Here is a 27,367-nt window from a genome sequence, read left to right as displayed (position 1 = left end):
AGAGGGACAAACTGAGGCAGAATAGAAGATTTGTGGGGGTCAGGGAAACTAGCAAATCAGCAGGGAGAGTAGAGTCCAAGATGCTCAGGGTGTGTCTGATTCATCCCAAGTTTTAGGTTCACCTTTCAGATATCCCCCCCCCCCCGCCCCCTCAGGACCTTCTGGTCCATACAGTGCTTGTCCTGCAAGAGCAAGGCGCCCAGAGTAAATTACTAAAGCGGGGACATCTAGAAACCACAATTTCTCTTACCAGGGTCATTCAGCAGAACTTTGAGAGCACTGGGGGGGGGGGGGGGGGCGGTGAGTACTCTGGGCCCAGGACAGGGAGTGGGGGGAAGAAAGGCCCAGTTGGCTCTGTCACCACCAAGTGTCCAAGAGAAGGGCAGGGGTCCTTGGTGGAGAGATGACCGCTAGGAAAGGCCAAGGAAGTTTCCAGAACTGAGGCTGAAAAGGGAGAGAGGCCTGGGGTGAGGGAGGAGGGAGCCCAAGGCTACAGGATTCCTTGCATCCAGCTCATTTGTGGGAAAAGCCTCCCGCCAAATCACAGGGAGGAGGTCTGGAAGTTCTTCAAAACGCAACCAATTCCTGTAAAGGACAGCCGCCTCACCCCCACCCAGAGCTGGAGAAGGGGGCGTCCCTGCCCAGGGCACCACCTGGGCCCCATGGGTTCCCCGGGCCGGGGCGGGGGGACTGGGGTTAGAGCTGGGACCCAAGCTCCCGCACCCCGGGGGCCCGCCCGCTCCCCCCCCTCCTGCCTCTCCTCCCCTCCCCTCCCCTCCCCTCTCCTCCTCCTCTACCCAGACGGGACCCAAACCCGCCCCGCCCCCTCTTCCTTATCTCTTTCTAACCTTTTGCATTTTTTAGTCTCATTTCCTGTCGGGTTTTGCATTTCCCTCCCCCTGCCAGCCTATGACACACTTTCTCTCCTTTTTTCTCTCTCACCTCCTCCGGCCTCGGGACTCCGGCCTGGGCGGCGCGAAGCCCCCTGCTGGCCCTGCAGCCCCGGGCGGGCGGCGCCTGGACAGCGGCGGGCCTGGCGGTGGCGCGGGGGGCCGGGGCCCAGGGGGAAGCCGGAGGCCTGCGCGGAGGAGGCGGCCGGCGCGGCTGGCGGAGCATGAGCGCCCCAGGTAGGCAGGGCGGCCGCGGGGGAGGGGGGCGCGGGGCGCGGCTGGGGGTGCAGCGTGGGGACGCCGCTGCCTGGGGGGCGCCGTCCGGGCGGGGTGCGGGCGGCGGGCGGCGGGGGAAGGACGCGCGGGGGTGGGACGGCGCGGGGGTGGGGGGAGCCATGACGCCGCGGGGCCCCGGGGGTGGGGTGGGGAGAAATGGGGGGGTCGTGGGAGATAGCGCCGCCGGGGGGGGGCGCGGTCGCGATGGGGGCGCGGCCGGGGGCAGAGCACGCGCGGGGCGGGGGCGACCTGAGAGGTCCGGGCGGCTGGACCCCATCCCTCACCCACTCTCCCGGCCGCCCCCCTCCCCAGGCCTTCCCCTGCCATCCTGATTGCTTCCACTTTCCGCCCCACCGTGTCCCCTCCATGCCCCCCTGGGACAGTCTGCGTCCCGGTGTGTCCACCTGGCACAGCTCCCACAGCCGTCCCCGATCGGAGGGATGGACCCTGAGGGGGTCTGCGGCAGTGGCCTGGCAGGGTACCCCTCTGTGCACCTGCCCCACAGAGAGGAAAAGAACCTTCTCTAACACCTGAAAGGACAGGAAGTTTCCAGACCACAGCGAGGAGGCCTGACTCAGACGCTCCCGAGAAGGTGGGGCCCCTGGGTGCTGAGGGGGGAAGGACAGCCTCTCCCGTGGGGAGTGTATGAACCGGGGCAGGAGGGGCCTCTCCTTTCCAGCAAAGCCAGGTGGGACCACCCCAGCACAGGGTTAGGCTGAGAGCCTCCCCCTCCCCCAGCTCTCCTAGGCTCTGGGCCACAGGGACCGTGGCTTCAGAGCTCAGAGCACAGTTGGAGGGGCCACAGGGAGACGCACAGGCTGTGGGGAACCGCAGCCTTCCCGGCTGCACCTGCCCTGCCTGGACCCAGAGCTTTCTCTGAGCTGGGAGCTTCCCGGCACCAGCTCAGGCACCAGCTCAGAGCGCGTCCGCAGAGGGCCGTTTTCTTAAACCTGGTCTTGGACCAAACTGACCTCTGTGCCCAGACTGCCCTAAGAGCCTTTGATTTATAGTTCAAAAAATGTGTCCTGACATTTACAACTCTCTTGAAGGGATAAGGTTATCAACCTTCCAGAGAGGGAAAACGCGTTGATGAGTCGCTTGACAATTTCAGAATTTAGCCAAAACTCTCCACCTCTGTCCTTTCCCTGAATGTCCACTTCTGTCCATTCCCCCAAGGAAGTCATAACGAAATGATGGTCCTGCAGTGGGCCGGGGGTGATCTGAGGGCAGAGGGAGCCTCACTGCCCTCCAGCAAAAAGATTTGGATGTGTATGGATTATATTAGTACCGGTATTGAGAGGGAAGGCTGCTAGCCTTGCCAGTCCAGTCTTGAGTCAGCGCATGAATGATTCTTTATGTGATTTTTTTCTTAGTGGTGGTAAAGTGCATAACATAAAATTTAGTTGGGTCTGCAGTTCAGTGGTATCAAGCACATTCACACTGTTGTGTCCTTACATCCCAAACTTTGTCATCTTTCCACTCTGAGACTCTGTCCCCCATTAATCGCTGACCCCCACTCACCTCCCCTGGATTCTGGCATCCTCCCCTCTGCGTTCTGTCTCTGTGACTCTTCCAGGGACCTCCTACAAGGGGGTTCATACAGCATTTGTCTTTTTCTCACTGGCTGATTGCAACGATGAGTCCTCAAGGCTCATCCATACTGTAGTGGGCATCTGAATTTCCTGCCTTTTTAAGGCTGAGTAATATTCCGTTGTTTAGATGGACCTGGTTTTTGTTTTATCCGTTCATCCTCTTTTTTTTTTTTAAGATTTTATTTATTCATAGAGACACGGGGGTTGGGGGGGGCAGAGACACAGGCAGAGGGAGAAGCAGGCCCCATGCAGGAAGCCCGACCTGGGACTCGATCCAGGGTCTCCAGGATCACACCCCAGGCTGCAGGTGGCGCTAAACCCTGCGCCACCAGGGCTGCCCTATCCGTTTATCCTTTATGTGATCTTCTAAAATGACTTGACTTGTGAACCTAACTGTTGGTCTAAAGATGAAGATCCTTGTTTGAGTTAGCCAGTGGGTACTGTCTAGGTGACACTGCACTGGGCACTATGGGGGACACACGGAAGGGATGTGAGACCCAGATGTCCTTGCCCTAAGTAGATCATGCCATGCCATCTGTGCACACCATTGCCAGAGCATACTGAGTCTCAAACCAGTTGGAACAGAATTGAAGGGAGGAGGACGGTGGGAGGTGAGGCTGGGACATGATAGAAGGTTCTAGAATGAGACCAGTGCAGGCAGGGCAATGTCTTGGCCTAGTCTTCACTTTGCTACATAGTGTTTCTCTACCCTCCCAAGAGGAAACTTGTTTCCCAGGACCAAAGGGCTGTGTGTCTGGTATGACGATGGCAGCAGGGCTGTGTGTCAGGTATGACGATGGCAGCAGACAGTGGAGGATGGAGGCAGCTCCTTGCAGCACGTCACGCATGGAAGGCCAACTTGGGTCCTGATGTTCAGATGATAGAAATGAAGAGGAGCTTCGGAGGTTCAGTGGAGCTCCTCAAGTCCATTTTAAAGTCCCTTTCTGCTCCCTTGTGCCCGTGCTCAGCCTTGGAGGCAGTGCTCCCTATGATGGGGACAGGGTTTATAACTTCGTGTGGACCAGGATTCCCAAATGACCACCCAACACGAGTGTGACTGCTGTTGTGTGCACAATCTGATCTGTGAAACTATTCAAATAATCTAATCAAGGGAAGAAGGCAATAGGAGGTCCATGCTCCACCTTTTGGGTCTGAGGCTGGCTGGGACAGTGGGTAGATGCATCAGGCTGCGGCCCCAGACGTGGGTGCCAGTCACGACAGTTCATCTGTGCTCAGCCTGTGACCTTGGACAGCCCTGTCACGTCAGCCCTCTGAGAGTCATTTCTCCCCAGTGAAATACAGATATTAATACTGATTATTTTCAGGATCGTCGGTTACACCAAGCATAAAATGAGAAAACACGAAATGTGACAAATGACAACCTTTGCTAGAATTACCGAGATCCGGGGAGGAGGAGAGATCGGACACCGAGGTCCATCCAGATTGGGGGCTGGAATTCCAGCTTTCCCACACAGCCCAGCTGGGTGGACTCCCCTGCCTGGTTTCCTTGTCTGCAAACCCCACCTTCTAGGCAATTGTGTCAATATGCTGCATTATGCGATCAGCCTATTTGAGTGGATTTGAACATAGGGACAGAAATAAATGAAAGGAGAACTTTCAAGGTATCCCCCTAAAAACACTTCTCTTCTAAGGACAGTTGAAAGCTGCAGGTGCCCAGATGCCAGCCTCGACCTGGACACACCTTGTGGGAGGAACATGCCCTGGGCATCGTCCCCTGAACTCTTTGTGAGCTCCTCTTGCTCTGTGGGTCAGTGGTTTTAATGGGGTGACTGTTGTCAGGAGGGTAACCTCTCTGGTCATGATCTGTTTGGGGCTTTGAGATTATGATGTCATGTTTGTGTTAGGGTGCCCATGGCCCAGCGCCAAGGAGTCATAGGAGATCTGTTTCCACCCTCCTGGGGCTTGTGTGCTCTCTTCTTGTGCCAGGACCGTGGTCAGGCTCCCTCAGGCACATCTGTTGTGTCACAAAGCTGGCAGGGGGGTCATTCCTCAGTGGATGATGCTCCTCACTAGTGGCTGAGCCAGAGGGAGGGGCGTGCAACTCCATACCCCAAAAGAGGGCTCCCTCCTCCCCCTGTGGTTTCTGTTTCAAGGGTGTAGGCTTCCTTCCTGCCCCACTCCCACTCAGGAATGAGCACTCCTCATACACACATGTAGCAGCGACAAGGTGGGGCCTCCCGTGCCCTGCCCACAGATCCTGGTGGTGCCGTAAGGCAACATCTGTCAGACTCTGTTTTCTACAGCCACTGCCACTGCCTGGTGTTGGCCCCATCTGCAAGGAGGTGAGATCCTTTAGTGGGAAGATCTGTGGTCTTGGAACCAGGCACACAGGGCATCCGCCCTGGCTCTGTGACACACCAGCTGTGTGACCTCAGGGAAGTCATCGTGGCTCTGAGCCTCAATTTGAACATGTGTAAAATGGGTATAAAAAGGCCACCCCTGAATTAACATAGACCAAAGTGTTTCCAAATGAAGGTGCCCAGATGACTTCTGCTTTCAAGCTGTACTTCTGACTTGCTTACTTTTGATGGAGATGGGGGCAGGAGGTAGAACAGAGAGGTGAGTTCAATACAACAGAGACCGCAGTGCTATCTCCTAATTTACAAAAAAATCAATGAGACGCAGGAATTGGCAAACTCTCCCTGTAAAGGTCCAGATAGTAAATATTTTAGGCTTTTCAAGCCAAATGGTCACTGTGGAAACCGCTCAGCTCTGTCTTTGCAGCATGAGAGCAGCTGCAGGCATAAATGAGTGTGGCCAGATTGGACAGTGGCACAAAATGGGCAGTGCCGGATTGGTCCTTGACCATAGCTCGCCAACTCCAGAATTGGGCAACTTGACCCAAGGAGAAAATTCTTTTTTCTTTTTAAGATTTTATTTATTTATTTGAGAGTGAGAAAGAGAGAGAGCGCGAGTGCACAAGCAGGGGGAGGGGCAGAGGGAGAAGCAGACTCCCTCTTAGCAGGGAGCCAGACTCAGGGCTCCATCCTAGGACCCTGGGGTCATGACCTGAGCCGAAGCAGCCGCTTCACCAGCTGAACCACTCAGGCTCTGTAAGAGGAAAATTCTTAAAGGACATAGGCAAACAGAATATGAACACACCAGCCAACACACTTCATTTATGAATTGCATGCAAAGTAATACAACAGGGGCGTGCCATTTTACACCTGTCACACTGGCAAAGGTGAAAAGGTTGAGGGGCAGCAGGCACTCACACACCATGACTTTGATAATATTTACCAACAGGATATGTGAATAAATGCTTTAGACTAGGAATCCTGCTTCTAAGAAATTATCTCACAGGTAAGACTGTTTCTGCACACCGATATTCATTGTAGCATTGTTTATCACAAGAAAAAGTTTGAAGCCACAAATGTGCCCCAGGAGTGAGGTCCATCCAATACCATGGAATTCTATGAAGCCATTAATAATGGACCTGGCAGGACTTAAGACGACGTCAGAGGAGTTTCTGGAACAAAAAACATTAACACATATAAGAAACTGCTCTATAGGGACCTTGGGGAGAGGGTCTTGGTATTTATTTTGTATTTTGTACTGTTTATTGTGTGTTCTTGTCCCTCTTTTTTTTTTTTTTTGTTTGTTTGTTTCTTAGCATCTGTTATCTTTTTGATTTAAAAAAAAAACCAGTTATGGGTGCAGCCTGGGTGTCTCAGTGGTTTAGGGCCGCCTTCAGCCCAGGGCCTGATCCTGGAGTCCCGGGATGGAGTCCCACGTCGTGCTCCCTGCATGGAGCCTGCCTCTCCCTCTGCCTGTGTCTCTCCCTCTCTCTCTCTGTGTCTCTCATGAATAAATAAATAAAATCTTAAAAAAAAAAAAAAAAAACCCAGCTATGTAGGGCCTCTAGATGGCTCAGTTAGTTAAGCACCTGCCTTCAGCTCATGTCATGGTCTCAGGGTCCTGGGATCCAGGCCCTGTCAGACTTCCTGCTCAGCGGGGAGCCTGCTTCTCCCTTTGCCCCGCCCCCTGCTTGTGCTGACTCTCTCTTTCTCTCTCTCTCTCTCTCTCTCTCTCTCTCTCTCTCTCTGTCAAATAAATAAATAAAATACAAACCACAGGGGATCCCTGGGTGGCTCAGCGGTTTGGCGCCTGCCTTTGGCCCGGGGTGCGATCCTGGAGTCCCGGGATCGAGTCCCACATCGGGCTCCCAGCATGGAGCCTGCTTCTCCCTCCTCCTGTGTCTCTGCTGCTCTCTCTCTGTCATAAAATAAATAAATTTTAAAAAAACAAACAACAACAATATAAACAATATAAAATTAGCTTAGTAGGAGACTCCACTGCTGGTGTCCTAGCTTCTCTGGGTCCTAACCCTCTCAAGAGACCCTGACTTCTGATTTCAGCTGCATCTCAATAAGAGAAATCCCAGGGCCTCAGCACCCCTATCGAAAGGCAAGACACCTCCCAAATCTGAACAGCTGAAGAGTTTGTCCATCCACCCACATAGCCACACACCCAAGTGGAGACACAGGTCCCTTCAGGTGCCTGAGGTCGGGGAGTGTCTCGAGCCCCTGCTTTGCCTGTCCTTGCGTGTCACCTAAATGGAACCATAGGGCATGTTCCCTTTTACCTCCAGCTTGAGACTCGTTGGTTGGTGCAGTGTGCAGTGAAACTGGGGTCCCTGTAGCCGCGTAGCTGGGTGGCACCGTGTAAATGCACTGCAGTTTATTTACCGTTCTGGCACCGGTTAGCATCTGTGGGTTTGCACTTCGGGGCTATTATGATAAAGCAACCCTGAACATTCTTATGGAAGTCTTAGTGGCAATGACCCTTTTTTTTTTTTTAGTCTAAAGACGAACAGAAACCCTGTGCCAACATTATTGAGCTTCAGTAAATTGTTATTTTCGTGGATGAATGTTGGAATTAAGCACAACTGTGTCTTAATGACATGAGTGCTTCCTTCCTGGCCTCTGAGTAAAGGATTATGTGATTCATTGACATTTCCTAATGAAGAAAATGGTCTTTTTTTTTTTTTTTTCTTAAAAAAAAAGGGATTGGAGTGCGGTTGGTTTGGAGGGACACGTAAGTTGAATAGTAGTGATACCTCACACTTGCCTCCCAGGCTCCAGGCTCCAATTCTCAGGGGCTTTTCAAAAACAGGCGTGTTAAGCTCCATCATTCCTTGGGGGCACCATGGCCCTGAGCCATCCCTGTTTGTGGACCAAGAGAGGGGTATGGGGAGATCCCCTGTTCCTGGGAGTGTTCCCCATTTCTGCAAGTCCTGTCTTCTGGGGCCCCTATGGGAGGTTCTGCAGCATGGCTTCTACATTCAGGGAGGTTTTAGGTCTCAGAGGAAAGTGGTTCCAGGTAGGGGAGCCCCCTTTCTACTACTACAGCAGAGCACGGGGTGTTCACAAGGAACGGACCCATCCCTTTCACCCTTAGTGTCAGATAGCACTTTTATGTAGTGTTGCATCTTTCTTAACTAATTTTAAAATACACTTTTTAAGGGGCACCTGGGTGGCTCAGTGGTTAAGCGTCTGCCTTTGGCTCAGGGCGTGATCCCGGGGTCTCAGGATTGAGTCCCGCATCAGGCTTCCAGCAGGGAGCCTGCTTTCCCTCTACCTATGTCTCTGCTTCTGTGTGTCTCTCATGAATAAATAAATAAAATATTTTTAAAACATTTTTAAATAATAAAATAAAAAATATTTTTAAGCCCAAACTTCTCTGTTTTGTGGTAGTCTGATTTACAGGGCCCAAGAGGCCCTCCCGCCCTAAGCCAGCGGCCATCCTCCCTTGTGTGTCTGGGCGCATGGCACCCTTCCCACTCTCCTCCACCTACCAGGCCCGCTGTCCCACACAGGTGCCAGAGCCCATCCTGTCTGTGCAGAGTCCTCGAGTGCCGGTACCCTTGCTTTCCCACATCATCCACACTTCCCTTCTCTCCAAGGACCGTTGCCATCCCAGTACAGATATGCTGCAGCTCCGTGTGCCTTTAAAGAAAAGACCAGGTCCCCCTGGGTTTCCTGTCCCCTAGCCGCTCCCTGCAGACATGGCTCTGCACTGCTCTCTACCAGCCTGCTGCTGCCACCGTAGCAGGATTCCACAGTGCGGACTTAACTGTCTCTCAGCCCTGGAGGCTGGAAATCCCAGATAAGGTGCAGGCAGGGCTGGGGTCTCCTGAGGCCTCTCCCCCGGGCGAGTAGATGGTCGCCTACTTGCTTATCCTCTGTGGCCTTTCCCTCTGTGCATTTGTTATGTTGGATTGGGGCTCACCCTCACAGCTTCATTTTAACTTAACCACCTCTTTAGCGGCTTTATCTCCAACTACGGGTACTGAGGTTAGGGCTTCAGTGTGTGAATTCAGGAGATGCGGTTCAGCCCATCACCTTTAAAGCAGGTGTCTTTGGATATGTTGTCTACACTGTCTGTACCCCATACCCCTCCACTGCCCTCTGTCTGGGACCCAGCACTCTATTTAAATAGTTCTTATCAAGGCCACCGATGGCCCCCTAGCAGCTTAGTCTAGAGGTCCATTCTTCATCCTTCCCAGACCTGACCCCAGCCTCACGTGACAGTCCACCCCCTCCTCCTCAGAACACAGCATTGGTTCGCCCTCTTGATTTTCGTCCTGCCTTGCTGACCACTCCTTTCTACTTCTCTTCTGATTCCTCCATAACCCTTGACCTCAGGGTCTAAGTGCCTTGGGCCTCCTCTCCCTGTGCTCACCTTCCCGGGTGGTCTCATCTGCTCTCACAGTTTAGGAGTGCTCCCTATTTCATCACTGCTAGGTCTCTGTCACCTGCTCAGGCCCCCTCTTGAGCTCTAGATGCTAACAGCCAACAGTCTCAAACTTGTCTCCCTGGACGTGGAGGAGATTTGGAATCCAATTTCTGACTCACCAACCCTGCCAGGTGCTCAGGCTTAAACATCTCTGAGAGGCTCCTGATTCCTCTCTCAGAAACAGGAGTGTTTCCACTTGCTCAGTGCAGAAATCGCACCAGCTCTGGCTAGGTCACGGAGAATGCTATTCTTAAGCTTTGTTGGGGCATCTTTGGGTGGAGACTTGGTCACCAGCAAGTGGAGTATCGCATGGTGTGCTGGAGACACCCCTGGGCTCAGAAAGAGGGTACGTGGGGTCTGAGCCACTAACCCATTGGGAAGTCTTGGTCAAGTCCCTCTCCCCTCTGGGCTCAGTTTCCTCTGATGTTAAGCAATTACACAGGACTTGGGATGGCACATGGGTTCCATCTTGAGGGCCAGTTCCAGGCAGCTAGTAATGGCTTGTGTGAGAAGGACTGTGCTCTGTGATCAATTACCCATGTCTGCTGTGGGTGTAAAACTGAAAATTGAAGTCTGGGTGCCCTGGATTAGTCATCTGTGCACTTGCTTGTCATGACCAAGAACCCTTAGAGCCTTAAAAATCCATGATTGTTCCATGACCTTGAGCAAATCACTTCATTGCCACAAGATTTTGCTTCTTCATGAGCAAGATGGAGATAAATCATCCCTGCCTCCCTACCACTCCAAATTGCTCTGAGCAACACATGAGATGGTGGGTGAGAAATTGCTTTGAAAATAACAAAATGTGAGGTTTTATTGTTATTAATTGACCTCTCTGGTCATGAATTCATGTTAGTCATGCCTTCCTTGGAACCATCTCTCTGGGCTTTGCTTTCATTTTCTCCCACTCTGGCAGGACAATGCCATTTGGATTTCCCTAGTGATGATGAGGAAGGGGATGACCATGATGTTGGGTGTGGGGCATAATCTTCTATGCTTAGAAGATCTCAACATCTTTAACACCAGGGAGGGTGGCTTCCTCTGAGGACTTGCAGGCAGCCAGGGGTGTACCTCTTGTACTACCAGCCGTGCTTTGGTCCCCAGCACTTCATGATGCTTGTAGGGAACAAAAATCTTCCCCAAATAAAATTTTGTCCCCCTTCAGAGTTCATCCTTACTCCCCAAATTCTGGAGTTAAATTAATTCTCCGGTTGGGCAGCTGGGAGTGGTTGGTCTTGCTCTGGAGTGGGCACTGCCCTGCAGGCTGTGGGAATCCAATGGAGAGACCCACATCGATCTGTTTTGTCACCTGATAAAAACATCCCTGTCCCCAAATCTACCTGTCTCTCTTCTTTCACCTTGAATATTGTTAATGCTCTGTGTTTTCTGCGAAAATCCCAAACAAGAGTCCCCATTTGCAGCCTCCTGTATGCATTAACTTTTCCCTCAGACCCAGGGGAGCCATCTGTTCTTATATTATTTGGCTTAAGCGAAGCTTTGGGGGCATTTCTTCTTGCCAGTGGTATATTCTGAGTCGGATTCATTGGCCGGGCTCTTATTTATTAGCGAGGGTGTTTTATTGTAATGCGATTCATTTCCTCTGGCTTCATCCTCCAGCCTTTGTCAAGTTTGTCATGTACAATGTTTGGTGTGGTGTGAAATGAGAAGCATTCAGAACTTTTCTAAGACATAAAGGGTCTTTTTTTTCTGGTTTGATTTCTTTTACTTCTTTCTTTCTTTCTTTCTTTCTTTCTTTCTTTCTTTCTTTCTTTTTGGTTAGGGGCAGAAAAATAAAGGACTCGTGTTTCCTGTAGGCCTGGAAACAGTGAATCAGATTTTTGTTTTGTTTAAAACCTGAAAATCTCAGGCAGGAGTTGAAAGTCTCTGGACAGAGCTGAACACCGTGTTTAAAGCATTGGGGTGATACCCCTTCTCAGTGGGCCATTCCGCAGGGGAGGGGGTGGCTACCCACAGGGACTGATTTGAGCGGGACCAACAGTATTGCCTGAGTCAAAGCACTGCCCGGGGCAGAGTGGGCAGTGACACTTCCTCCCTTGCCTTTCCTGTCCCAAGGGACATTTTCATGATTCAACACCTGGTTGTTATTCACAGAAGAAAAAGTATAGTAAGTGTGGGCTGTGCCTCCCGGCAGCCACAAAACCTTGATCGAGTTCACTGAACATCTCTACACCTCTCCTCATCTAAAATAGGGATAACAGCATTAGTAGACAAGATACCATCTACCGAGTGCCCAACATCTGCAGCAAGCACATCTCTCAGGGAGACACACAGTGAGGGTGCACACTCACGATACAGGTATACACTGCTCGTTAGCGGGGCCCTAGATCAAGCTCTGAAGGGCCCCTGCCAAATCTAAAATTTATCAAGAACAATTTACTCCTTTATCAGACCTCCCATACGTGAACCCCCATTACTACTCTTATCCAGTTATTCATCCCTCACGTGTGTTCTGCCCCGCATGCACCATCCACGGGCCCCCTGCTAGGTGCTAAGGATAAAAGGATGAAAAGCTGGAGTCCCTGTGACAACCAGCCTGTAGTGTGGTGAGGAGACAGGTGTGGATGCACCCAGTAAAGGGGAGCAGCCGCGTCTGCCCTAGAAAGTCGGAAAGACTTCCCAGAGCCGGTCAAAGCTGAACAAAAAGTCTGGGAGAAAAGGCTTTTACCAGGGGAGAAGTGGAGAGGGCCTTCTAAGCAGAGAAGCAGCCTCCACCAAGCCAGGGAGGTGCAGTTAGTGTCAGGGTCAGACAGAAAGATGGGAAGGGGTCGGGGCAGAGGAAGGAGAGGCCACTGAGAGCCCTAGGCTGCCTTGCCAAGGAGGCAGATGCTGTCCTGCGGGCGAGGGCCAGCCGCGGGGCTGAGCAGGACCCACAAGCCGGGATGGATGTGCAGGTTCGAAAGATCACGAGCGGCAGCAAGAACAGATGGGAGACTCCAGGCAAGAGGCAGGGCCCCCTCTGACGGGACACAGGCCAGGATTCATTTTATTGTTATTTCAAATAAACTTCACATTGAAGTGTAACATTCATACAAGAGACGTGCACAAACCCTAAGCACTCAGTCCAGGGAGGTTACGCAAAACACACATGCCTGCGTCACTAGCACCCCGATCAGGAAACAGAAACCAACTGGCTAAAAAATAGTGTAATGAATGATAATAATGACTTTCAATATAGTTATAATTACTAGTATAGATATCTCCCAAATATGGCATGGGACATTGAGATACTAAAAAATATTGGTAGTCAGGATGCCTGGGTGGCTCAGTGGTTGAGCATCTGCCTTTGGCTCAGGGCATGATCCCAGGTTCCTGGGACCGAGTCCCACGTCAGGCTCCCTGCATGGAGCCTGCTTTTCCCTCTGCCTATGTGTCTGCCTCTCTCTCTGTGTGTCTCTCATAAATAAATAAATAAGTCTTTAAAAAATAAATAAATGGGCAGCCCAGGTGGCTCAGCGGTTTAGCGCCACCTTCAGCCCAGGGCATGATACTGGAGACCTGGGATCGAGTCCCACGTCGGGCTCCCTGCATGGAGCCTGCTTCTCCCTCTGCCCGTGTCTCTGCCTCTCTCTCTCTGTGTCTCTCATGAATAAATAAAATAAAAATTTTAATTAATTAATTAATTAATTAATTAATTAAAATATTGGTAGTTTATTCCAAGTACAAACCTAATTGAGTGCTGGACAGAGCTGAATGCCGTGTTTAAAGCTTTGCGGTGATACCCCTTCCCAGTTGGCTACCGGAGCGGCACCCACATTTTGCACATAGCCACACTTTGCACGTAGTGCTTTGCCAGTGACAGTCTGTTTTATGAATATTCCACATTTTATCTGTACTACTGTTGAAGGCTATCTGGGTTGTTTCTGATTATTTTGCCTTTGTGAGGAAGGCTGTTGTGAACATTCTTATGCTCATCTTTGGGAGGTTCATGCCTGTATTTCCACTCAAGGGTGGGTCCACTGAATCATAGAGTATGCTGATAGCTCTAGTAAATACTGTCAAAGTCATTCTCCAAGAATGTTCCAGACTTACACTCCATCAGTGCCACATGCGAGTTCCAGCTGCTCCACATCTTTGCTCACACGTGCTATTGTCTGTTTCTTAATTTTAGCCATTCCGGTGGGTGTGCAGCCAAAACAAATAGCTTTGTGGTTTTAATTTGCATTTCACTTATGACTAATTAAGTCAAGTCTCTTTTTGTGTGCTTATTGGCCATTTTGAATTTCATCCTTGGTGAAGCACCCCCTCAAGTGTTTTGCCTGTTACTCTTTTAGGTTGGTAGCTTCTTATTGAATTATAGTAGTTCTTTATATGTGATATGTAGGAGCCCTTTGTCAGATGTAAGTATTACTGGTATCTTTCTTCAGTTTATGGCTTACTTTTTTTCACCTTCTTAATAGAGTCTGCTGATGAATAAAAGTTTTTAATTTTAATATAGTCCAATTTATGTGGATTTTTTTCTTATAGTCAATTATTTTTTTGGATCCTTTTCAAGAAAGATTTATTTACCCCAGAGTTTATGGCTTCTTCTAAATCTTTATTGTTTCATCTTTCACATTTAGATCTATAGTCCCTCTAAAGTGAATTTTTTCCTTTAAAATTCATTTTACTGAAGGATAATTTACATACAATAAAATGCACCCATTTTAAGTATACAGTCCAGTGTGTTTTGACAAATATATATAGCCATGTAATGACAATCACAATCAAGGTATAGACTGTTTCCATGACCCCATAAAGTTGCCCCAAGTCCCTTTGCCACTCAGGTGTGGTCCATGGACCAACAGCAACAGCCTCACCTAGAAGCTGGTTAGGAATGCAGACTCTCAGGCCCAGTCCCAGACCTGCTGAATTAGAATCTGCATTTCAACAATATTTGAAGGTACTTTGTATGTACATTAAAGGTTTAGAGGCAATCTTAGTTCCTTTGGAGAAAGATGACAAGCCAAAAATACTGTTTCTATTGTTATGAATAGCATAGCCTGAAGCAAGGCAGAGTAAATGATAGATCATCCAGTTTGGGAGAAAAATGAAAGTGAGAAGAAGGACTAAGTTGGGAAGAAGTTTTGAAGTCATTACCGGAGCACCCTCTATTCCCTACACAAAAAAACTTATCCTCCTAGAGTCCTGGCCCCACCCATGTTGGGGCCAGACTCACTGGAGGATCAGGATTTGCCACTGGGGAGGCTAATGGGGCAGCTGTGTCCTGCTCTGTGCCCTGAACCAGAATGGAGAAAGCCATCCTAAGGACCAAGCTCAAAAGAGATTTAATTTGGGTATTCTTATTGTTACCTTTTGGACTTTGTTTCAAGTTTAATTTTTATCTTTATCTAAGAAATACATGTGTTGGTTTTAAATGTCCAATATTTCCATGTAGCTTATAATAAAAAATAGCAGCCCCTCAGCCACATCTTTAGCCATGCCTCCTGGTTTGAGCCGTCCCCCAAATATCCACTTTCTGCCTCTATTTCCTGAAACTTGCTGGGCTCTTCTGGACAGCTCTTCGACGATTAGGCACTAGATTTCATCCTTCTCTAAGTCTCTAAACATTTCTAAAATATAAATTAAATTTCTTTTAAAAATTCAAACAAATTATACACATATATAATAGAGAATACTAATGTATATCCTAATATATAATAATACTAACAAAAAGATTTCACATTTCAGTCTATGGAATTTATTTTTGTGAATGGTTTGAAATATCTTTGAATGTATTTCCAGGGGCTGTCCCAGCATATCCTTTCCCCTCTGATCTGCAGTGCCAAATTTCTCAGGAATCACATTTTCCTCTACCCTGGCTCTAAATCTGAGTTTATTGTCGTATTCCTTAAATATGCTTGTCTTTAGCCAAACAAATACTGGACTGTCTTCTTCCCCTTTTGTTCTCTGCCTTCTCAGGTTTTAATTAAATATTTCCTGATTCCATTTTATCTCCTCTCTTAGGTTACCAATTAGACTTCTTTAAAACCTTTTTAAAGAGTTTAGAAAATACATTTTTAACTAATCCAAGTTGCCCTTCAAATGACACTATACTGCTTCACATGTAGTATAGGCATTTGATCACTGAGTATTTACTCCCAGTTCTTTCCCCAAACCTGTGAGAGAGATGTCAGTCACCTCACCATTACCGTGCTAGAATTACCTCATACGTGGTTACTATTGGGGACCAGCCACAAACATTTTTACTATCATAGACTGACCCTGACTTATAATGGTTCCACTTAGGAATTTTCATTTTTCGACTTTACAATAGTGCAAAAGCAGTGTGCATTCAATAGCAACTATACTTTGAGTTTTGAATTTTGATCTCGCTCCCAGGCTAGCAATTACAGTATGATTTTCTCTCGAGATGCCGAGCAGCAATGAGCCACAGCTCCCAGGTATGGGAGCATACCCTATACACTTAACAACCACCCTGTACCCACACAACCATTTTTCAATTTCAGTACAATCCATTGAATTACATGGAATATTCAGCACTTTATTATAAAATTGGCTTTGTGTTCAATGATTTTTCTCAACTGTGGGCCAATGTCAGTGTTCTGAGCATGTCTAAGGTAGGCTAGGCTGAGCCATGATGTTCAATAGGTTAAAGTGTATTAAGCGCATTTTCAACTTAACAGTATTTTTAATTTACAATGGGTTACTAGAGGTAACCCCATCATAACTTGAGGAAGATCCATACTTGAGAAAACAGTCCTATTTTAGGTCAATTAAGGAAGAGAAAAATGAAAATGAAAAAAATGAAAAGATCTTATTTTATATTTATTTGTTCCTTCTCCAGTGTTCTTCTTTTCTTTATACTATCTTTTTTCTGCCTGAGGATCAACTTTTAACACATCTTGCAGAGCAAGTCTGCTGGCCATAAATTCTCTGCATTTTAGCTTATCTGGGAGAGTCTGTATTTCTCCTTCCCTTTTGAGGATGATTTCATTGGATATAGAATTCTAGGTTGGTAATTTTTTCTTTCTTGATACTTGGAATACTGCCCTCCATTCTCGCTGTGCAGTGTCTGACGAGAAGTACACTGTGATTCTTATTGCTTTATAGGTGTTTCCTCCCTGCTATGGGTGCTTTCTAGATTTTCTGTTCATCTTTGGATTTCTGTAGTTTGGATCTGATGTATATAGGTGTATTTTTCTTGTTGCTTATCCTCTTTGGTATCCTCTGAACTTCCTGGATTTGTGCAGTGGTGTCATTAGCTTTGGAAAGTTCTTGGTTATTATTAATTCAAATATTCCTCTTGCTTCTTGTTTTCTTCTTCCGTTGCTTATCTAACTACACATATACTCCACCTCTGATATTATCTGGTAATTCTTGCTTATTTTACTCTGTTTTGTTTTTGTTTTTGTTTTACTCCTTTATCTTTCTATACTTCAGTTTAGGGAGTTGTATTGACCTATTTTCAAACTTTTTTCCTTGGCCATGTCCAGCATACCAATTAGCTTGTCAGAGGCATTCTTCATCTTTCTATTTCTTTAGGTCTTCTATAATGTCTTTCAGTAAACTTTAAAAATCTCTTTAAAGGTCTTGCTTAGCTTCTATTCCTCTTATCTTTTGGTTTTTGCTGCTCTTATAGTGTCTTTTAAAACCTAGCATTTATGCTTTTACTAGTGTAGAGAAGCACAGGCTTTTTTACATATTTAATCTTGGATTCATAACTATACTGAACTCTTTTAAGTTCTGATGATTAGTCTCCAGGTTTTTTGGTTTTTCTATGCAGATAATAATATCATTTGTGAGTGATAATACTGGTCTTTCCCCTTCTTTTTCATGTCTTAGATCTTTTCTTTCTTTCCTTCTCTCGTTTTTTTACTACATTGGCTAGCATCTCTAACAAAGCATTGAATAGTAGCAGTAATAGTGAACATCTATGTTTTGGCTCCAATCTTGAAGGAAAAGCTTTCAGAGTTTCACTTTTAACTATTATGTTTCCTGGAGGATTTTTGTGCATTTATTTAATTCATTTCTGAACATTTATTTCCTTTTCATTCCTAGTTTTCAAATATATTTTATCTCAAATGCATGTCAGATTTTAACAAGTGCTGTTTCTACAGTTACTGAAGTGTGTACAACTCTTTGCCTTACTCTTAATTAATCAAATCTCTTTATATTATTTTCTAAACTTAAACCAATTTTGTATTTCTGGAATAAATGTAACTTGATCATGATTTTGTTTATTGTAGCTAGATTTTTTTTTCTACTTGGACAATCTTTTTGAGTTAAACCATTCATTTGTGCTTTTTCTATTCCCCAACATATATGTGTGTGTGTGTGTGTATATATATATATATATGTATAAAATCTTTTTCTTTTCTTTAAGATTGAGATATTTATCGTGTTTCCTTCCAATTCTATCCCTCTCCCACTGGCTTCTGGTCTGAAAGTTATACACTCCATTTTTTATTCACTTAATGGAGACTCAAGACATTTCAACATTCATATTTAAAAAAATGTAAAGTTAACTAATATCTTTGCCCTCCTCCCCCAAACACAAGGACTTTTGCATTCATCTCCAAATACTGAGCATGCCAATGTCAATTCATGCACTGCTGTCCAATATTTAAATTCTATTATTTTTATTTTATTTTTTTTAAGATTTTATTTATTTATTCACTAGAGACACACAGAGAGAGGCAGAGACAGAGCAGAGGGAAAAGCAGGCTTTCTATGGGGAGCCTGATGTGGGACTTGATCCCAGGACCCAGGGATCACAACCTGAGCCAAAGGCAGATGCTCAACCACTGTGCTACCCAGGAATCCCTAAATTCTATTACTTTTAAACCCACAAAATAAGCATTATTAGTTTTGTTTTCTATAATGTTTGTCTAGATTTATGTTTATATTTACCATTTTCTTTAGTCACTATTCCTCTTTGCATCTAGACCTAGTATTTTTCTTCCTTCCAGAAATAAATCCCTTAGAAGTTCCTTTAATGAGAGTCTATTGGCAATAAATTCTCTATTTTTGTTTGTCTGAAAATGCCTTGATTTTGCTATTGTTCTTGAAATAAAATTGCACAGAGTATACAGTTCTGAGTCAGCCAATACATTCTCTCAGTACGTTGAATGCATCATCATCCACTGCCTGAGGTTTCCCTGGTTGCTGACATTTTTCTCATCCCTGAGTGACTACTGTTCCTTTGAACATAGTCTTTTTCTCCCTTGCTTCTTTTACAATTGCTTCCTGTCTCATAGTGTTTGTTCTGCAGTCGTGCCACAAAATATATGGGTGTGGACTGACACTTTTGTTCTCCATCTCGGAATTCGTTGTACATCCTGTATATGGAGATTCACATTTTTACCAGTTCTGGGAAATGCTCAACCATGCCCCCTTCGAGTACGGCCTCTTCTCCTGGACATCCCAACACACGTGATATTCTTTCTGTTTTTCCTCGGTCAGGAGAGAGAAGAACAAGCATGGAGCGTGATGCTTGGCTCAACTGCAGGACCCCAAGATCATGACCTGAGCCTAAACCAAGAGTCAGATGCCCAACTGACTGAGCCACCTTAGTGATTTCTTCTATCTGTTTTCAGTTGACTAATCTTCACCTGTGGTGTACCTATTCTACTGTTCAACCATCCTTTAAAGGCTTTAAAAACCATAGTATTAAAGACATTTTCAAACATACACAAAATTAGAGACTCTGATCATGAACACTTTCCATGTCATTATCTGCACATGTCCCTTTGCACTATCTGGTGTGCTTCAGAGCATATCCCAGACTCTGCCTAATTTCATCTAGAGCTATGTGCTTCCATGAAGTTTTTAACATCAGTTACGATTGGTTCTCTTAGAAATCTACCTATTTGTTCTGAGTTAATTACTTTTTATATTTTAGGTCTTTAGACATATTGAATATTTGGTTATTTAAGCATATTAAAGATAATATGTCTGCATTCTGCATTGTTCAATTTCTAATATCTGGATTCCTTGTGGATCTGATGTTGCAGCTGCTGTTCTATGATTGGTGACTGGGCTTTGTTTTATCATTTTTTAAATTGTTTTCTGTGTTGGTTTCTTTGGGAACCATCAAATGTTTCACTTAATTTCATAAATGATTTGTATCAGTTGTGAATTCCAAAATAAAAAAATTTGAGTTGGCAGTTTTACAGACAATTTTATTGAACTTAATTTTTTTTAATTTTAAATGTTTAATTGATGTATGGCTGGTATATCGTATTAAATTAGTTTCAGGTGTACAGCATAGTGATTCAACAATTATAACATTGCAAAATGCTCACCACATTAAGCATATCACAGTTTTGTTGACTATATTCCCTATGTTGCATTTTTTTGTCCCTGTGACGTATTTATTTTATGACTGGAAGTTTGCACCTCTTCATCCTCTTCACCCATTTTGCCTCTCCCCCCACCCCCTCTTTTTGACAATCACCAGTTTTTCCTCTGTATTTATATGAGACCATGTTCTTTGATACTTTATCTACAGAAAAATTTTGAGGCCTGAATTGAGTGTGTGCTTCTCCAAAGATGATGTGGGTTTGCTTCTGCCCGATGCCTGGGCACCTTATGTGCAGGATCACTTTGTTTGTTTGGTTAATGTAAACATTTTAGTGAAGAACAATGTACATACAAACAATATGCAAATCATGACTGAGCAGTTTTGTGTCCAGGTGACAGAAAATGATACAGAACTACAGAATTCCCCTGCTGCATCTTCTCCTCCTGGATGCATGTCCTCCCTCAGAGGTCACTACTATCCTGAGCACAGAGCAGTTCTACGTGTTTTCTTTTGAATGGAACCACCTACTCTATGTTCTTTTTTCATATCTGGCCTCTTTTACTCAGCACACGTCTGTGAGACTCGTCTGTGTGGATGCGAGTAGTTGCAGTGTTCATTTACATTACTGTATAGTATTCTACTTTCTTTTTCTCTCTCATGGTTGATGAGCATATGAGTGGCTTCCCTTTGGGGGGTATGATGAACAGTGCTGCCATGAACTTCTGGTGTGTGACCCATGTGAACACACTATGCTTCTCTGTCAGGTCTCCAACCTAGTAACAGAGGAATCAGAGGCACAGGATACTTGTGTTTCTGCTTTCACACTAACAGTTTTCTGTGGTGGTCCTACTCACATATTTCCACCAGCAGCACAAGAGTACAAGACGATTTAAACTAAATCCTCAGCGTGATGCATTTTGGTCCATGAAATCAGGTAAATTAAGATCCTCAATCTGCATGAAATTGGTGGCTACAGATTCACAGAAAGACGTTCTCCTCCTCTCAGCTGAGGCTGAGTCAAGTGAATTCTTGTGCTGTCTCCGGTTTTAAAAAAATTTTTTTTTAATTTTATTTATTTATTCAGAGAGAGAGAGAGGAAAAGAGAGAGTGAGAGTACGAGCCAGGGGAGGAGCAGAAGGAAAGAGAGAATCTCAAGCAGACTCCCCTCTGAACACGGAGCCCAACACAGGGCTCAATCTCACAACCCTGAGATCATGACCTGAGCCAAAATCAAGAGTCTAGCCTTCTCTAGCAAATGTTTTAGACTACGTAGTCTTCCCAGAGGTAGTAGTTTCTGTCTGCTTTCCATTTTCTGTGTCCATGTGAACACACAACCCGTGTGTGTGTGTGTTTCGTTCCTTTACTGTCACGTTGGTACAGTTTCAGGAGGGAACAGAGAGAAATGTGTAGACATTTAACTAGAAATCCAGCTTGAAGCATTTTTTAAGTAGTTTTTTTTTCTTTCTGTATTTGCTGATGACTTCTCTCCTGATGCCCCTTTCTCTTGCTTCTCAAAATGTGGTCCTCAGACCAGCAGCACTGATATCTCTTGGGCTTTTTTGGAAATTGAAGCCCTGGGCCCCACCCAGACCCTCCAAGCTGTTTCCCCAAGAGCCCCTGGGGATGCCTACACACAGCAGACTTTGAGGGGCACCACTCAGTGCATCAGGCTCCACACGGGCCCCTTCTCCTGGCTCTGCTTCCTCTCATCCTGGCTCCCTCTTTCTTCTCCACTTGGATCCCTGTTCAAGCCAGGAGTTCTGCTGCAGTGGTTCTCAGCCTGCACATTACAAGCAACTTACAAAACTCACCCTTCCTGGACCACACCACAGCTAATCCCATCCTTATTTGGGACAGGGCCCTGAGCATTGAGCATCGTATTCTAAAATCTCCACAGGTGAGCCAGGTGTACCCAAGAGATGCAAAGATAGTAAGAAACAGCCATGGCCTTAGGAGGTTCTCAGCCTGGAGCTGAGGGAACATTCTAGAGAATCAGAAGCATGCCTGAGGGCTAAGAGTAGATTTCCAGGCATTTAATGTAAATTACCTGCAGTGAATGAGCATAGCATTATTTCAGAGTCAGATGCCTGGACTCTTGGTAGAAGTCTTAGAGCTTTGTTTCCTGGGATCATGAATTCAGTCCAAGCTCTTAGTATTGTCCTGGCCATGCTCAAGCCCTGGTGACAATGTGGCCAAACTGAACCCAATCACTCAGTCCAGGAGCCCCAGCAGGACCCGGGACTGATGGGGGAAGAAACCCAAGGGAAAGGGACCATCCACCAACACCATCCTCCTGATGTCTCTCCCCAGACACCCCTGTCCTGCACTTCTGACAGGTTGAGGGGCCTGTCCATTTCAAGTAGTGAGCCTGGTGGCCCTGGCACCACAGAGGTAAAGCAGGCCTCTGCTGCCTGATGTTCCATATTCTTCTCTCTTCATCCTATGTTCTGCATTTTCAAAGAGCCATGCCCTAATGCATCCTAAGGCTAGTAAGTGGAGGATGGGCCCTCTAAGAGCTGGGTTCTCCAGGACCTACTGTCTCATCTGCCAGCTGGACCAGGTACCCTGAGCTTTAATCAATCGTGTTGTGCATGCACCACATGCAGCTTGCGGTGAGCTGGTGCCTGATGTTGCTGTGTGAAGTAACAGCTTCTCAGCACACTTAATGACTTCCTTGAGTGGGTTCTGGAACTGGCTCTTCCTTGAGTGGGTGTCTGTCTCACAGCCAGACAGAGTGACCTAACTTGGCCAGATGAGGAGGGGGCTGGCTTGGAAGCCACTCCAGTGCTGAAGGCCTCTCCAAGTTATTACAGGCCGAATTATGCTCCCCCACCAAAATTCACATGTTGAAATCTGGATCTTCAGGATCTCAGAATGGACTGTGTTTGGAGACAGGCCCTTGAAAAAGGTAGTTAAAGCGCAATGAGGTCAACAGAGTGGACCCTAATCCACTCTGACTGAGGCCTTCATGAGAAAAGGAGATCAGGACAGTCACACCCAGATGGACAACCACAGGACACAGGGAGAAGACAATGGTCTGCACAGCAAGGAGAGAAGCCTTGCAAGGAACCAACCCTGCCAACACCTCGATCTTGGACTTCCAGCCTCCAGAACTGAGAGAGAATAAACCTGCTGTCTAGGCCACCTGGTCTGTGGTACTTTGTCACAGCAGCCTGTGGACTGACCTTTGCCTTCTCTGGTGTGACTCCCTGCCCCCACAGCTGCAAGAGCCCGAGGCAGGGAGCCAGACACTCCCCTCTGTGCACCAGAAGCTATAATGTAGTAAATATTACAGTGGGCTACAGCACCAGCTCCTGGAGGCTCCTTGGAGGACTTTCAAACACGTACAGCCCTTAGATCCCAAGAGCAGAGGGGAGGGGGCTGCAGTTTGGGTTTGTGCCTTCCCTACTATTCCCCAGCATTGCCCCTACTACCATGGAGCACTTCGGTGGACGCGGTGCTGAGCTCATTTTTTTTTTTTTTTAATTGGAATTCCTGACCCACTGTGGGAGCTTCTGGGAGTTCATTTTAAAGTCAGAGAGAGAAGAAGCAGGCGCCGGCTAATTCCCTGGTTTAATTGCATGCTAAATCTAGTTTGATATTTTCCCCACTTGGCACATCTCTTTGACGATGGTTGGAAGCAGATGAATGACAGCTCTGGGTGTCCTGCCTCTGCACCTGAGGGGTCAGGACAAAACAATGACCTCATTACAAGGCCCATTGTACTCTGTCCGGTCTTGTCAGCCTTTTATTGTAGAGTTCCCGTTATCTGCTTAGAGGTCAGGGGACATAGGTGACAGGGATGGGGTCCCATGCCAGAGCCCCGTCTCTGCTAAAGGGCCCTCAACCCACTCATCAAGTAAACTTCCTATTACTAGTTACCCGGCAGAGGCCCGCCCTGCCCCCAGCTCTGGGGCTCAGCCTGGGCTCCCTCCCTGCGCTGCCTGCCTGTCCTCTCTGCCTGTGCTGACAACCCACCCTGTGGTCTCACTCGGGCCCATGAAACCTCTGCTGAGTGTTTTCCTCCACACTGCTGACCCCCTCTGAATTTCTATTGCATTTTGTGATTAAAAACGAAATCATGGTGGGCCTGCAAAATGGTGCAGGTGCTGTGGAAAGCACTTTGGCGCTTCCTCAAAAAGGTTAAACATAGAGTTTGACCGTATGACCCAGCAATTCCACTCCTAGGTGTGGCCCCGAAAGAATTGGAAACAGGTGTTCAAACAAATGCTTGTACGTGGATGTTCGCGGTCACCCTACTCACAAGAGCCAAATGGTGGAAATAACCCGAGTATATATTAACAGAGGAATGGATAAACAAAATATGGTAAATTCATATAATGGACGGGTAATTAGCCACAGGAAGGAATACTGACACCTGCTACTGGGAGGGCAGCCTTGAAACCGTCATGCTGAGCGAAAAGCCAGACACAGGAGACCACAGCTTGTTGCACTACATGAAATGTCCAGGATAGGCAATTCTGGGACATAGAGCAAACCAGTGGTTGCCCAAGGCTGGGGTGGGAGGACCTGACTGCTGAATATGCTTAGAACCAGATAAAGGTGCTTGCACAACATGGTGAATGTATAAAACGCCATCAAACAGTACGCTCCAGGTGGTTGATTTTATGTTATGTGATTCTCATCCCCATAAAAAGGAAGAAATTGTGGACTCTTAGAGCCAGAGGGAACTTGAATCCAGTCCACCCTGTCAGTAAGGCAGGCCTCTGTGTGGGGTGCCTGGAGGTCGAACAGCCCCTGGTGTGTGAGGGGCACCACATGATGAGGAGAAGGGGTGGAGGCAGGTGGACAAGTGTCCTGGCTGGGGAGGACAGGCAGGTGGACAACTGTCCTAGCTGTCCCTGCCTCCCTGCCTCCTTTCCCCACTCCCCTTGTTATATAGTCAGGTAGAGCCTTATCATTTTTCATTTTAGCTTTTCATTTTCCAACCATGGCAGTTTAGAGAAACAGCATAACTCAGTGCTTCCGTTTCTGGGCTTTGGAGCAGTAGGCTTGGCCTCCACTGGCAGGCACTCTGTGATGGTGGTCAAATTCCCAGCCTCTCTTAAGCAGCAATTCCTCTTCTGTGAGACGGCATTGGCACCTACCAGATATGTTTAAGGGAGGTACTGACAGGGAGGTGCTCAGGGCCACACCTGGCACCCAGTGCGCTGTCAACAAAGTTAGTCATTAGTCCCCTCCACTGTTTTTGTTTGGGTTTTTGCATTGATCACCAACTCGTCCTCTCCCTGGATGGTTAGGGCGACCATATACCTTATTGTCCAATTCAGCGTTGGTGGTATAGTGGTGAGCATAGCTGCCTTCCTTATTGTCCAATTCAGGACACTTTTTGTTTCAATTAACATACAAAAAATTTACTCCCTTTGCTGCGTAGTTCTGAGTTTGGGTACATATGTGGATTCGGGTGACCATTGCCGTAATCCAGATGCAGAACAGCTCTGTCACCCCAAAACACCTCCCTCGAATTAGTAACACACTTCCCTCACTCTAGCTTTGGCAACTACTGATGTCTTCTGACGCTATACTTTTTCTTTTCAAGAATACTACATACTTGAAGCTCTGGAGACTAGCTTCATCCATCCAGCCTAGTGCTTATTTTTTTAAAAGATTTTTATTTATTTGAGAGAGAGAGAGAGAGAGAGAACATATGGGAGAGAGCACCAGCAGGGGGAGGGCCAGAGGGCAAGGGAGAAGCAGACTCCCCACTGAGCAGGGAGCCTGACTCAGGGCTGGATCCCAGGACCCTGAGATCATGCATGACCTGAGCCAAAGGCAGATGTTTCACCACCTGAGCCACCCAGATGCCCCACCAGCATAATGCCTTTGACATCCATCCACCTTATTGTGAATATCAACAATGTGTTCCTTTTCTTGCTAAGTTGTGTTTCATGGTATGGATGGACTATGTCTGTCTCTTCACCCTTTGGAGGACATTTGGGTTGTGTCCAGGTTTTAGTGATTCTGCACCAGGCTGTCATGAAGGTTAGTGTACATACAGGCTCTTGTGGGAATGTAAGTTATCATTTTCCCAGTAGAATTGCTATGGTGTCCTGGTGTGTCATCACAGTGTAGAATGCATGTCCCTGATGGCAACAATGCTGAACATCTTTCCGTGTGTTCACTTAGCATCCATATTTCTTTTTTGGCAAAGTACCTATTCACATCTTTTGTCCATTTTTTAACTGGGTTGTTTTCTTAGCATTAACTTTTAAGCATTCTTTTTATATTCTGAATACAGGTCCTTTGTGAGGCAGGTGATGTGCAATTGTGTCCTTCCAATTTGTAGCTTGTCTTTCATTCTTTTAATACGGTCTTTTGCAAAGTTTTTAGTTTTTTGAAAGTTTCCATTTGTCCATTTATCCTTTCATGGACTGTACTTTTGGCATCTTGTCTAAGAACTCTGTCTAACCCATGGTCACAAATATTTTCTGTTTTCTCCTAAAAGTTATATAATTGTATGTTTTATTCTTAAATAGAAGATCAATTTTGAATTAACATTTATACAAGGTACAAGGTATATATGGAAGTCCTTTTTTTTTGCATAGGGATGTCCAATTATTTCCTCAGCATTTATTGAAAAGACTGTTCTTCTATTGAATAGATTTGAACCTTTTGTCAAAAATCAATTGGCCATATTTCTATGGGTTTATTTCTGGGCTCTATTCTGTTCCTTTGATCTATGTCTGTCCTTCACCAATACCATACTCTGATGACTACCCTAGCTTTATACTAGTTTCAAAATCGGGTTTTCACATTGTTTTGACTATTCTAGTTTCTCTACCTTTCCATATAAATCTTAGAACTAGCTTGTCTATATCTACAAAAAATCCTGCTGTGATTTTTACTGGAATCACATTAAATATATAGATCAATTTGGCAAGAACTCATATCTTTATCACGTTGAGTTTTTTAATCCTTGAACACCAGATGTCTCCTCGTTTGGATCTTCTTTGATTCCTTTCATCAACATTTGTTCAGCATACAGATCCTGCACCCATCTGGGGAGAACTGTGCCTGAGGTTTTGTTTTGTTTTCTGGGGAGCTTCTTCGCATCAAACCAGGAAACTCTTGACAGAAAGAAGGGACATTGTTAATAATTACTGTAGAGCAATCGGCATGAACTAGAGTTGTGCTGGGCAAATGGGGAAGTATCCTATGAATGGTGCCCTCTGGTCGTGAATGTCTCTCTTTGAGCATGATGCTCTGATTGATCACGGAACCACAAATATTGTCTGGCCCACCACCACACAAGGGGACTGTTGCTTCTTATAGTCTGGATATCCTACTTGCCCCATGATGAAGTCACTAAAGATTGCATTGGTGTCTGGTTTTGTTTTATATTTTATTTATTTGTATTTCTAAAAATTCACACATGAAAACATTCTTCTAAATTTGGCAAGTATTGTAGACAAAGCTATTAAGTCTCTGTTTACAAGCATATCATCAATCTTGGTGTGCTCCCCCAGTGAAAGCATTGTTGTCAGTTTAGTGCATCACCTTTCAGACCTCTTCCTGAGCACACGTACGTAGCTAGGGAAATGCGTGTTTTAGTTTGCGTGTTTTAG

At 46.3% G+C, this 27,367-nt stretch overlaps 1 protein-coding gene across 1 annotated transcript in view; it reads left to right on the top strand.

The window, feature by feature from the left end:
* Positions 1-1,089: 1,089 nt before the first annotated feature.
* The window catches only part of CARD11 (caspase recruitment domain family member 11), a 114,090-nt gene continuing 87,812 nt past the window's right edge, over positions 1,090-27,367 (top strand). The window contains exon 1 of the mRNA XM_055340637.1: positions 1,090-1,127. The gene's annotated coding sequence lies outside the window, so the exon portion shown is untranslated. The remainder of the gene's footprint in view (positions 1,128-27,367) is intronic.

The sequence above is a fragment of the Nyctereutes procyonoides genome, unplaced genomic scaffold (genome assembly GCF_905146905.1).
Source record: "Nyctereutes procyonoides isolate TBG_1078 unplaced genomic scaffold, NYPRO_anot_genome, whole genome shotgun sequence".
NCBI classification, from domain to species: Eukaryota; Metazoa; Chordata; class Mammalia; order Carnivora; family Canidae; genus Nyctereutes; species Nyctereutes procyonoides.
This window is presented reverse-complemented; position numbering and strand designations above follow the sequence as displayed.